This window comes from Neodiprion lecontei, chromosome 6 (assembly GCF_021901455.1).
Source record: "Neodiprion lecontei isolate iyNeoLeco1 chromosome 6, iyNeoLeco1.1, whole genome shotgun sequence".
NCBI lineage: Eukaryota > Metazoa > Arthropoda > Insecta > Hymenoptera > Diprionidae > Neodiprion > Neodiprion lecontei.
Window position 1 is genome coordinate 15,020,205 of NC_060265.1, and position 14,521 is coordinate 15,034,725.

The 14,521-nt window shown below is 39.5% G+C and overlaps 1 long non-coding RNA gene across 1 annotated transcript; it reads left to right on the top strand.

The window, feature by feature from the left end:
• Positions 1-1,155: 1,155 nt before the first annotated feature.
• LOC124295013 lies at positions 1,156-9,824 on the top strand. The gene is made up of 3 exons (XR_006904915.1): positions 1,156-1,169; positions 3,184-3,186; positions 9,579-9,824. It is a non-coding gene; the product is annotated as an uncharacterized LOC124295013 (long non-coding RNA).
• The last annotated feature ends 4,697 nt before the right edge of the window (positions 9,825-14,521 follow it).

Consider the following 14,521-nt stretch of genomic DNA (forward strand, 5'->3'; position numbering starts at 1 on the left):
ATTTAACTCCCACTTTTTAACGGCATTTTCAGCTCCCTGCAGCGCAGATTCGACAGCTACCTTTGCATCGTTGCTTGGAACCATAAAACGTCTTGCAGCATTTGAAATTTTTCTCAAGGTCACATTTTTTGATCTTTGAATTCCCATTCTAAGTGTTGATTCTACTTTTATTGTATTAGCTATTGCCCAAACCGCTGCTTTTTTACCCAAATTGGCGTCCGACGCGAAAACCCGTTTCCCAGCTTCCTCAGCCAACACCCTGTCAGCCTTGTTTCTAACTCCAAGATTTTCACTATTCTGCGAGCAAGCAATGACATGGTCCTTGCAAGCTGCGTCGAGAAGATTGATTCCCGGTTAACCCCGCGCGAGTCTCTTTGATAACTTTGTATCAGACCCACAGTACTGATAACCAGGTACATGCAATTTGACTGGAAGGCTGTTGATGATTTTATTCGCCAGACCCTTGCCACAATGTTGCCGCCTGCTGGTTCGTCTACCTCTGTACACGATCATGTTCGTGCGTTGACTGAAGAGAAGTGCTTTGAAATGGGATATTTATAGCAAATCCGATCGGTCGTTTTCGAGATGCGGTATGAGAAACAACCTACTAAGCTTCCCGTAATGAATTTTGACAAATTTTCCGAGCAAAATGTCAAAAAGCACAAAGGGTACGGTGTTTTACTTTCGAATTGTGTACGTGCAATATTCTGTGGACCGTCGAATTGTGGTAGGACTAATGCGTTGCTCACACTTATAACCCATCCAAACGAAATCAGATTTGAAAATATCCACGTCTACTCGAAATCTCTCAACCAACCTAAATACCAATTGTTGAAGCAATTGTTGGACCATGTTGAGAATACGGAGCATTTTGCGTTATCCGAGCGTAAGCAAGTGATTACACCGGAAGAAGCACGGCCCAACCCAATAATCATATTTGACGCTGTAGCGTGCGAGAAGCAGGACAATATTAAAGTCTCCTTTTGCATGGGTAGACATCACGACGTTGACTGTATCTATCTCTGTTCGACGTACGCGCGTATTCCCAAACATATCGTGCGCGACAACGTAAACTTACTCGTGTTATTCAAACAAGTCGATATGAACCTGAGACACGTATACAAAGACCATGTGAACACCGATATGTCTTACACAGAGTTCAGAAGTGTGTGCTCTGGATGCTGAAACGGTGAGAAGTACGGGTTTCTGATGATCGACAAAGACAGTGAGCTCAACGAAGGACGATACAGGAGGGGCTTCGATTCTTTTGTTAGCCTGTAAAGAAATAAAATCTAGCATTTTCGAGCGAGAGACGCAGAAGCGTTGCAGACTCAGTTCCGTCAACATGCAGAGCTCTGAAATTTCCAAGCAAAAGGATGTCCTACATCAGATCGCTTAAGCAAGTGCTGCGATCCGTCGAAAACACAGATTGCTCAAGTCGGGCAAGGAATCTACGACTCAGAAATTGAGTGACGTTTTCAAACCAGTAGTGACTCCGTTGCAAGAACTGGTGAATGTTACAAAAGATACCAAACTTGTCAAACAAGAGGTGGAAGAAATTGGAGAAGAAATAAATGAAACGAAACATGAAACTGTCTCGGAAATAGACGATTCCTCTGCTTCGGCAGGAGACGGAACGATCGTAGAAACACTGGTCGAGAAAATCAAGGATGAGTATTCTGCACTGATGAGAAATGCGAACACAAAAGGTGAATTGGACGACGTGTACGGTGTACGCAACCTCTCAAACGGACTAATGATTGGTGATTCGTTGATATCTTTTGAGAGTGACTACATTCGTACTGGCGATACGCTTCACCCGAATAGGAAGGGTTTGCTGGAACTTTTGTTCAAAAAAAAGCCTGACGGTTCTTCTGTGAGCGCCAGAGATCGGGAGAATTTTAAAAACATAATCCTCGCAGCGAACGCGCATAAAAAATACTACTCATCCGATGGAGCTGTTCGAAACGATAACAGTTTCAAATTCGAAAATGTCATTGCCGAATCGATAAATTATTCCCCAACACCTCGCCAAAAGTGTAAAGGTCTACTTCCGCAAGCTGTGATCAATCGACAAAGTGTTAAAACGGAATAAGTTTTCTGGGATGAGCCAAACGAGTTAGTGGAGCGTCTTCGTTCACTCCTGGCATCTCTGGCAGCAGGAAATCCGAGTCACAATAACGAAATGATCTCCATTATCGAAGAGCTACGCGAAGCAGGAATCATTTATTAAGCAACTTCCATCGTTTTTGCATTCATCACTGAGACGAGCGTCAACGTGTTTGGACGGCATTTGGCTAAAAACACGGCCGCGAGCACTCGCGGTTTTCCGGGTGTCGAATTTCAAATAACAGCGGACGGGCATTACGATATACGGAACAAGAGACTGTGCAATGTCGCAGATCCCGCAGAGCCGAACAATGATGTCACTTTAAAAATCTTGAGACAAAAATTCGACGTGCTTCAAAAACAAATCGACACCCTTGATCAAATGATCAAAGCTTTAGAGCTCACCACGGAAAAAGCCTTGCATACCTTTTACACAGACTTTGAAACAGGCAGAGACCTGTCGATTTGAAACGCTGATAACATTTCTGAATTGGACACTCGACTAAGAGCGTTGGAATATGAACAAGGAAAAGCAAGCACTAGTGACGGAACTTCATAAGCCTGCACGCCGGAATTACCCGCGTCGACGTGTAGACGTGCGCGGCATCAACGAGACCTGGCAGGCGGATCTTGTTGATATGACGTCATACACTGGACAAACAAAGGCTACAAGTACATGCTCACAGTCATTGATATTTTTTCAAAGTTTGCGTGGGCTGTACCGATAAAGAGCAAGTCTGGAGATAATGTTACGAAAGCAATGGAATCTCAACTTCTTCAAGGACGGGTGCCGAAACATTTACACGTCGACAGAGGAACGGAATTCCACAACTCGAAATTTGAATCGCCTATGACACGTTACGGAATCAAACTATACTCCACGCACAGTAATTTAAAGGCTTCGATCTGTGAACGTTTCAATCGGACGCTGAAAGGTCAAATGTGGAAACAGTTCAGCATGCAAGGAAGCTTCAAGTGGCTCGACATCTTATCTGATTTGGTTTCGGCTTACAACAACGCCAAACATCGATCTGTACGAATGAAACGGTCGGATGTCACCGTTGCAAACGAGAGGCTGTTATTACGTCAGGTGTACGGAGGGCTTCGAGCGATACCTACCATATCGGCAAAATTCAAATCCAGCGACAAAGTTCGAATCAGCAAATTCAAAAACGTCTTCAAAAAAGTTTACACTTTCAATTGGACGATCGAAATATTCACGATGAGGCGAGAGGAAAATACTTATCCTGTGACGTACAAGCTCAAAGACTACCGAGATCAACCTATCGCTGGTGGCTTCTACGAAGAAGAGCTCCTCAAGCTTAAGCATCCGGATATCCATCTGGTGGAGAAGGTGCTCAAGAAGCGTGGAAGAAAAATATACGGTAAATGGTTAGGTTTTGACAATACACGCAACAGTTGGACAAACGAATCGGACACGTAACATTGATTAAATGAATTTTTTGTAAAAACGTATGTGCCTCTCCATTTGATATCCGATACATCACAAGTATGCATCTTCATCATTTATACATTTGACAGACATATGCATCGTTGTACAATTTTTTATATTTCGGAGCGCTCTTATTCCCCATCCTGCATAATAATATTTTATACATCATGCTACAGTTATAAATTACAAAACTAAGGTGCAGGCTTGTAGCCCCACGGAAGGGTGTCGGTTGTCTTTTGAAACACGATCCGCTTGTTGTCATTCCAGCTCAGTGCCACCTTCTGCTGTTCTACAGTGTATACCTCGTGCTTTCGACTTAATATCAAATGCTGTTTTGTAGAGAAATTTTCACGGTTCAAAACACATTGCAAATAATCGTTGAAAGTTGATTCTTTCAACGCTGATCCTTTGACACCTTTGGCACGTTTATTGTCTTTCTCATCTCCTAAGACTCGGAATGCGTACAATTTAGCTCTTAATCCTACAAATTCCAGCATTATTGTCCCGTTATTCTCGTCTTTCATCATGCCGAGAAATTTTTTGTTGGCTAGAGGCTTTCCGTAAACGTTGTCAAGCGGATAATCAGACGTATCGAATTTATGCAAGTCCTCCTTCATATATTCGTATATGTTGGGGACGGTAAAGTTGTGAATTAAACTGTCGGTATCCGTATACATTAATTTTGCTCGGTTGCTGAATTTCCGTTCAATATAATTGTAATGAAAATCGTAGATGTATGTTTTAGACAGATCCAGGATGGAGAAACCTGCATACAATGGTTTATTGAACTTGACTTTCGTCTTACTCATTTCGACGATAATCATCTCTGTGTCGAAAACGGTGCACCTGTGAAAATTAGGTTTGGCTATGGTAGCTCCAGCACCTTATCTTCCATCCCATTTCGTGATCAGCCTGAGATCCCTATACTTTCCAACATTTTTCATTGTTTTGCCAAAAACTGCGGTGTTCATCAGCTTGTAAAAATTTTTCTTGATTTCGTTGTGAGATTTTTTTCCGCAAATCAGTATTCAAATCTATGTATTTTTTGAGCCACGGGGTTTGTCTGAATTTGAAAACTCTGTGAATTTTGAGTAATTTCAAGCCTAATTGTAAGCATTGTTTCAAAACGCTGTAGTGAACAACGTAGTTTTTCTTGGAAAGTAGCGTGGGCGTCAATTTCGGTTGTTTTTTTTCTCGAGATTGGAGGTATATAGTGCTCCGGACATAGTGGTAAATCTTTACGAATTTCATGCATTTCCTCAGGATATTCTAAATCCACCTTTAGCATGTAACTAAACTCCATATTGTCCGAGATGGTACGAACGTCGCATTGTCCGAAATTTGATACCCATGCGAAGGAACTGTATAGCAGAGCAAAGCTCATAGCTGCACCGTACAAATTATTAACGTCAAAGTGCATGAGATAAGATTCTTCAACCTCAGGACCGAATGCCTCCCCCATGTACCTGTTGCTAGCCTTTGCGTATCTGTTCAAGCACTGTGACACACCACCTCGAATACCTTTCTCAATAAACATAACCACATCTATGTCGGTGAGAAGCTCGAGCTCGATGTCGGTACACTTTAACATCGCACCAAACGACAGACCGGGCGCGGTGTAATAATGTAACGGATCCAGGTTGTACGTTGGCCAACAGCTCTGTCGAAAGTTTTGAAAAACGTCGGCTAGTAAAAACACGTCCGTCTGTAAATACAAGTCCGAATACTCTCCCGAAGTTTGAACGTTAAATGTCTGCCAAACTTCACATGCATGTGCATAGTCGTCGTCTGATATATTCCGGTCATTCAATTTTGAATAAAACTATTGTTTGACTGGTAAATGTTTTTCCTCGAGCTTCTCCCAACTGTCTATGTATTCGTACGGGAACACTCCTTTTCTGGTCAATAACTGAAATTTGTCTGAGCTACGATAAAATTTTCGTGTGATTGATTTCTGATCATCACCGAGATACGTTGCTAATTTCTCAAGACTACTGCGCATGAAACGGTACGAATCTACGAATCTAAACTTTATATCTGTCCCCTTGACATATTTTGTAAAAGAAATGTACATTTCTTTGTTCACGGGTAGAAGCTCAATCGTGCCCTCGAACAATGTAGCCAGTGCTTTGATCAGAAAATGTGAATCGTAACCCGATAGATTGTGCAATATTACTGGGATAGTGTGCGAATTTTGGTAATTTAGATTGCAACCTCGATGAGCAGCACCATGTTACTTTCCCGTGAAATGGCAGTGATCACGATGTTTCATGTCTGTGAGTGTAAACGGTTTTTCACAAATGTGACACACTGTTGTTGGATGAAATTCGTTGATTTTATTGAAATTGAGCGGTTCCATCGGTACAACAGTTTTGGAATAAACTTCTAACGAATGTACTACATCCGCTAACTCATTCACAAACCATTGAATGCAAGTCTTTCCACAATTGATTTCGAATTTTGAAAGCGAATCGTCGAACGCACAATGTAGATAGTAAGCTATACTATACGGAAGATGCTTCTGGTAAATTGTTCCATTTTCCCCAAAACTTTCAAGAGTGGGCTGCAGCAGACATTCTAGATCTGCGTAAACGCAGAACGGAACGTTTTCTTTGTGTTTGAAATTTTTAAATTTTAGAATTTTTCCTCCTCTGTAGGTAGAATAACTTTGGTTTTGTTTAAATTCATGCAATCTACATCATGCTTGAACAAACACTTTTCAGATTGAAAGTGTGATAGACACAACCAAGTACGACGTTTATGTTTAGAAATTTGAGAACTTGTTAATCGAGACAGATTTCGAACACAAGTAAAATGAAAGATTCTATTTTTTTCATAATTTTCCATATCAACGTCATCATCGTCATCGTCAGTGATTTCAGTTCCTATCGCCAAAAGATGAATTACAGGTTTGTCAGACTCATTCTGACTCAGGTGAATCGGTACTATTTCACTTTTTTTCCGATCATTTTGGTCTATAGCATAAATCTTAATTGAACGACCGTTAAGCTTCTCAAATTTTAAGATGGTGTTTTTGTCTAGAGACATGGGAAACTTTATACCATCATACCGTAGCACTGAGCTGAAATGCGGGTACGAGCTGGTCGCGTTAGGATGGTTGTTGTCGGCTGGGAACAGAGCTGCGGTGACCGACCAAAGAAAGCAGTAAGAGTCGTTGTTTCTGATGTTTACGACAGCCTTCTTATCACTGATATGCTTAGGTAACGGGGTGTATGTGAACACACCACCTCGTAGTGGCATGTACTTGTTGATATTCACAGTCAAATTGATCATTTCAATCAGCGACCAGCCTGAATCCTTTTCCTGGAAATCTTCCACCTTTTTCAACAAACGCTCCGTCGCGTTTTCGATGAACCATTCGTTGATATCCGTTGTCTGGAGGATGATTTCATTTCTCGTATCAAAAAATTTGATCTCTTCCACCGTGTGATCATCTTTTCTAACTTCAAATTTACAAGCCAGGATAACGTTGGCTTTCGAGCTCCTGTCTGTCTTCAGAGCGTTTTTTGATCTCGTCACAGCTAGTACCTTTGCGTCTTCTAGAAATCTCTCCACATCTTCATGCTTCAAATTGACAATGGATCCAGTTTGAATTCTCCCTTCGAAAGCTGATTCCAAATCTTCCCAGTGAACTCATTCGCTTTTTCTTACTTTCCGCGTACCTCCACCCGTTTTCCGAAGGCGTTTGAATTCTTTCGCGAGCGCTTTCAAGAGACCGATCGTTGTGATAATTCTCATCTTTTCTCCAATCTTCGAAGCTTTTCGCAAAATTTTGTTCAGAAGCCGAATATTTTGGCTTCCAAATTTTAGCCATTTCTGAATCTCTGCTGTTGATGATGATTTGTCCAAGATTTTGCCCGCCGATTCCATAATATTGATCAATCTCAAACACTTCGCGGATTCTATCTTGAGCTTTTTCTTCACGTGTACTTGACAAGTTGTGACTTAATGATCGTTTGCAGTGATGAGCGTCCTTTTTATAGGGCAGCTGTACGTATGTTTGTGTATGTGCGCGCACCTTTTGGCATTCTCAGAGCGATATTAACCCAACACCGCTGATTCATGGCTCCGAATGTACCGCGGCCATCGGTCGACCTTGCACTCTGGTCTTGACTAAACTCGTTCAAAATTCATCGTTGAGTTCACATGACAGTCACAAGCCAAAAAAATTTCACGTGGTTGATATCAAACCGACATCCGAGTAAGTGAAAAACAATTCTCACAACCATTAATTTTGGAATGTTGCGTGGTTGACAACGTGGAAAAGGAATGTGAGGTGGTTGATGTTACACATCAGCGATATTTGAGTGGATAGAAAACAGTTCTCGGAACTAATAATTTCAGAATGTCACGTGGTTGATCACGTGGAAAAAGAATGTGGGGGTGGTTGATGTTACACTTCAGCAGTCCTACCGTGGAAAAGGAATTTGGAGTGGTTAATGTTACACATCAACAGTCCTATTGTGGGAAAAGAATGCGGGACGGTAGAAAAGTTCTCGCCCCCGCTGCACCCTCTACTGTTGGCAGACGAGCACTACATAAGGACTCTGACGTTCGGTCGGTAAGATTGTCGGTAAAACAGCACGATTTTGACCCTCGTTCGATAAGAATTGTTGGTAAAGCAGTGCGATTTTTACCGTCGACCGATACAACTGTCGGTAAGGTTGCACGGTTTTGACCTTAAGTCGGTACGTCAGACTGTGAAGTTATCGCGGAAAAGGGTTTGAGTCTGGGGAGAATGTCGGTGAATGTCGGTAACAGAAATCTGCGTGTAGAACCTACCTTGCTCTGCTACTAGAAATATCAAATGACGCATTATGAGCAACCAGTAAACCCGGTTTTTTAAGATGAGTTGAAAATTCTTGAAATGCACGTGAAGCATTTTCGATGGATATTGTCAAAACTTCATCGTGATGCAAGTAAAGCCGTCCATTGATATTTTTCAACCCAATATGTGCTGGTTCTTCAGGGTTGATTTTTTTTGTTGGAATAACATATACGTTGAATTCATAATCATCACATTGAGCAGTGTTACGCCCCGACGTACCGCCTTGGCGTACCTTTTTTGAAATTCCATTTTATTTCATCTCTACAATTTCTTCAATGCACAGATATTATTTCATCAAAATCTCGTATTCTAATAACGGCGAGTTCCACCCCTCCCGGCAAAAGTCACGTAGAGACCAACAATGATCCCTAGTATCAGGTTCGACTTTCTTTTATTTAACTGGTACCAAAAACGGAGATAAGGGACTGCTAAATTAGCATCAGTAGCGCTCAGTCTGGGAATATCCCTCTTTTTAAGTTAAAACTATAACCAATAACTAGGATGAACCAATACCTTTGGAACCACCAAATTGAAGTAGATTACTTATAAGGATGTACGAATGGATGTGTGAACATTGCATGTAAATATCTTTTGTTCACATTTTCAATGTCACCGACGAGATTGAGAATCGTCGGAACACCGTCGAAGAGCGTGAAATAACGCTGACCATGTGGATTTGGGCGCCAGGAGGTCGCCCTCGCACCTTATTGGCTAATTACCGTTGTAACTTATTGAAACTGCAGCTCCTTGGACCCTCGGGCCCAAGAAGCCGCGTCTTTCGCCTGTCAAGTCGCGAGGTGCGTGGACGTCAACCCGTATTAGCCCTTCTTGAGCAACAGTAGCGTTCGGAAAATCTTAGTTGTGACCGGCCTAAAGTCTTGAGCTAATTCGTCAAATTCGAGCATTCAGTTGTTCTGTTAGCTGCATAAGACTCACTATCTTCTACGTTTCCATCTTTCCTGTGCTTTACTAAATGTCATCGTTTCGAGAATAGACATTTTCATGCCATTCCATTTTCCGTAATTAAATTGAGTTCGGCCCTGATTCAACCGAATCAGGTAATTTTAAGTGCTAATGATAATAACTTCATTAGCGTTTTTAATAAATAATCTTTGGAATCATCTTTAACATGTATCAAAATCAGCAAATTGACACTTTCAACTATAGCTTTCGATAGTAAGATATCATTCTAAATCTACAAAGACTAAGTGACCGACGTTCAACATCGTTCGATTTATCAACTCTTCCGAACTTGAGGTGAGGCCCTGGTCCAGAATTCTACTGACGCAGACCGACACGATCCGACGGCTCTCAATCTCGTCGACCGATTCACCTAAAGCTGAGTCAATCCGAGTGTTAATCTTCGAAATTGAACGAATTCTTGTTTTACCTTTTTAATCGAAATTTACTTCAGTAATAGCAAGTCTAGAATTAGTGGCTAGCTTCACTACCCCCAATTAAATCATACTTATTATATTCCAAGAATTTACCAACGAGACTTAACAGTAGGATGTATAATTGATTTAAGATAATCTAAAAAGAGAGATACAATATCGAATAATCACGACCAGCTAGTTATAACAATCGTTCATAGTAGATGTTCCTGGTACCAAATAATAATATCCTATGAAATAGAATAGCAGATAATTTGCCAAAACCTGCAAACGGTCAAATTTAGTGATTCTGCAGCTTCTCTGCATTGGAATATAAATTCATCCGTCGGCGTGGATCGTTATATAAACTTAAACGCTCTATGAATTGTTATTTTCGGCTTTTATGTCATTATCACCATTCATTGTTATCAGACATTTCAATCACCAAATCATACAGAATATACTTCATCTTTTACTAGTTAAATCATATTAAACCATTTATTGTGAATGACCTTTTTCCCATTTTCATTATTATAAAATTGCCTCAACAATTGAAACAAACCTCACAGACCTGTGAAGGGCTATAGCAACACGATCCTACAAATTACCGGCTTATCGAAAGGTAGGTCTTTTCTTAGTTTTAATATTTATTCATTGTTGTTACGTGGGAGCTTGATTATTCAATTAATCATCAACTTCCACCGCTCAGTACACTCTCACCCCCACGTAACAGCAGCAATCTGTAAGATTTCATCATTTTCGTGGAATTCGGAGGTCTCTAGATCAAAGTAGACAGCGATTGAAGTTTCGGATGAAATTACACTGGGAAAATCAATGTACGAAGCTTCGAAATCAAGATTCTCACTTGATGTACCTGTTTCCTTGAGAAAACCACAGTTAGATTGATATTGGACTCCTTCGGATTTCTCATTTTTTTGCCTTAACTCGTCTCGTTTGTGACTGACCATAAGTCTCCTACGTTTGGTAGAGGGTAAGTGAGCTTTCGATGCTCTTTTGAGTCGAGTCCTATCCAATTGACTAGTGAATATTGCAGTGTGTTTGCCCGGTGATATCAATAATTTCTGTTTGACGGCCATTATGTGTGAATCGCCTTCATTATTAGTGCAGATTGCGCTTGCATACCGAAAATCAGCTGACTCGTTTCGGCTGTAGCAGCAATTTTTTGGGGCCTTGTGAGTCATGATGTTATTTATACTTTCATTTGCTTAGCTTGAAGCAGCGATGCAAAATTTTTTAGAGTTTTTAGCATACTTAGTGAAGATTGCTTTCAAAGCATCGTATAAATGATTATTTTCAAGCAAAACAGTTTGTTCAGCAGAATCTTTTTTACCGCAATGGCACCATGAGCCACAGTTCGCGTGCTGATTGAATAAGTGATCCGGTATTGCAAGCATAGCAGAAGCGAGTTCGGCACTTTTGCCCTTGTTTTGAGCAATAGCGTAGGTCAGGCATTTTTCAATGTGTGTAACTACTCCTTTTCTCTTTATCTCATTGTAGTTCACACGTAATCCATATAAATCAGAGTTAAAAGATTTTTGCATATGATTTTTGTCAGATAATTTATAAACAGTGTCCGTGATTCCTTTACGAACTGCCGAAATTGTTGAGCTGTCTTCGTCACCTGTCGAGACTCCAACTTCAAGATTTGATTTTTTCAGTTTATTACTGTTGTTAGCCAACGAAGCTCCAACTGTAGGCTTCATAGCCTTGGCACTGCCTTGAAAATTTAGACGGTAATCGTGATCGTCCTTGCTATGGCCTAAATCACACATCACACATTTGCGGTTGCATGTGCCATAGTCCAGTACTTTTCCACTTAAAAATCCAATGATGCAGCCATATCCGTTTAAACTATCATAACTGCCCCCGTTGCCACGTTTGCTCCAACCCATGTCGTAGGACACGATTACGTTTACTATTTCACCTAGATCTTCGTGGAATCTTGAAACTTTTTCCGCAGAACCTCTATCTCCACTTACTCCGGAGTCATCAGTAGAAGTAACACAGGATCGTAGATTATGATGAAAAGGATAAATCTCAGCTACTACTTCTTCGGGTCTACAAAGAAATGAAAGATGAAAAATAATTTAATGGGGAACATTGAACACTAAATACAATGTTCATTGTAAAACGTTTTTTTATTAATATTTTCAGAATTATTGGATATATAAATGTTACTATTCTAGCGGTAAGATATGAGGTTGAGTTTTTTCAAGCATTGAAAATATAAAATCCTATTTTTTAGTTATCGAGTTTATAGTTAATAAAAATATTGACTCCAATTACTTTTATGCTTATGCAATTTATGACTTCAAAAAAAGGACAATTAATGTACAATTTGTAATAAAATTTGTAACCTAAATAAAGTGGAAAAAAAAAATGAAGCCATCGAACAAATTCAAAATTCATTAAAAAAAATATTTACAATACAGAAAAATTTTTTTCCCACACGATTTCTTTTTTTTTACAGAGTAGCAAATCAAATTTCTGTCAAGTATATCAATTAATAATTGACAAAAAAAAGACTGTACTTATTAAATTATGAATGAAACCTATGCATATAAATTATGTCAAAATTCAAAAACCCTTACAGCTTTTTACACAATTCGTCGATTTTTTTAATAACAAGTTGTCGCTCTTATTCAGTAGCAGATTGGCAGCTTTCTTTGGCTACAGCCTCTATTACAGGACCCACTATTCTTTCGTAACGTTTCTATAAGTCCTTTGACATGGGCGGTATATTTGCACTAGCTAAAACTTTGCTCAAAGTTGTACAACCAGTGCCAGCGTGTAAGGCACCTAAAAAATAAAAATGCTATTTTAGTAATTCTGATTTTACAATAATTAATTTACATTCATTACAGAAACATTCACAATAAAAGAAAAAGAACCGAATACAACTTTTGTATTGAGATCCGAGTGTTTGCCACTGTCTTCGGTAACATGAACTTTACCTGTTTCAACTATATTTAATATACTACACTTCTTATATTGTATAAAAAACGTGGAATGAAGACCTGAATGGATTTCTTTTTTTATTCTCTTTAAAGATAACGTTTCATCACAAACTTTGCACTCTAAATTATCTGCAATTTCATCGATGTCAATTATACGTTTCCCAACTTTCAGTTTAGAATCATCCTCAGTTTCATTTTCCACTTGTGATTCCATTTTTCGTATTCGGCCTTTATCAATTGATTTAATCAGTCGTAGACGCTTATCTAACACTTTCTTTTTAATAAATCTTCCTTCATATCTTAAATTTTCTGACATTATTTCACTTATTGTAGACGCAGTCAAAAACATAAACACAAAACACTGAATGTACGTATCAATCTATACTGTACATAGACTTAGTCTCCAATATATCAAGACTGGTGGGGCCTAAGTAATGTTGCCGGATTGCAATGTATAAAAATGTTTGAGAGTATTGGTGTATACGTGCATATAAGTACTGTGTGGGTAACGTCTCCATGGGTACAGTCTTACACAAACATTATAGCACATTCTGCTACAAGCTCGTGTGCTCTCTAGCCGCGCGCATGATACAACACTTTCTTACAATATTATACCATGACAACTACCTTAAGAGAGACAAGTGGCTAGCTTTGTTTTTTTTTCTTAGTCGTTAACACAGACTCGCTACTGTAGCGCCCCCAGTATAATCCCATACCCAATGCAATCACCCCCATTACTGCAATGTCGTTTGAGATTAGTCAAGCTGGTGCCTACGCTTTAATTATAGCTGCAGCACCACCCTGTTAAAGCCACCCAGAACAGCCAGTATTAGAATAGGATATAACGCAGAGTGAATGTGATTTCTCTCGTATCCCATGCACAACCGTTCTACCACCAGCATAGATACTAACCTGATGAACTCGATCGTGATTTCCCTATGCCACCCCGTTATTCTGTATCGATGTAGATGATGATGGGTAGGAGGAAAGGGAATAGGTTCAAACACGCTTTTCGACAAGGTTGCAATATCTCCGTGAAAATCAGCAGGGTGCTGGGAATTCAAGAGCTGATGATCTAAATAAACCAATAAAAGGAAAAAGAAACCAAAAAGAAGAAACATTAAAGAAAAAGATGGGCGAATCGAGGCCAAACGGAAAAAGCGATGGAGATAGAAGTAGATATTGATAGCGCAAAAATCCAGAAAGAAATGAAGATGGAGCAAGATATAGAAGAAAAGTTAAATGAGAAAAAATAAAAAATCAAGCACAAATGACATTGAAATTGTAAATCACTTCAAAATTATACAAAATTGATAATAGATTCCGATTGCTTGAATAATGGTAAAGTATAATAAGCTCAATAAATAATAAATTAGACGAAAGCTAGAAAAAGCAAGACCTATACCGGAGACAACAAAGAGATTTCAACAGATGCCAACTCCAATAGAAGCAGATATAAGAAAATACGTCACGTAGTACATAACCAGCGGTTCTGTGAGACATTACAACATTAAAATCTAATTTTTTCGAAGAGAACATACAATACGTAAGAAACCTTTATCTCAGCATCTAAAAAGGAACATTCCCTGTTCCGTTTGAACTAAACAAAATAACGACTATGTATGTAAACGAAGATAAAACAGACATAGTTAACTACAGGTCAATAGCCATTATCAGTGCAATAGCGAAGCTACTTGAAAGGTGCATCAAATCTAGAATAACAAAATAGATGGACAAACTTGACATTACCTCAAAAAAC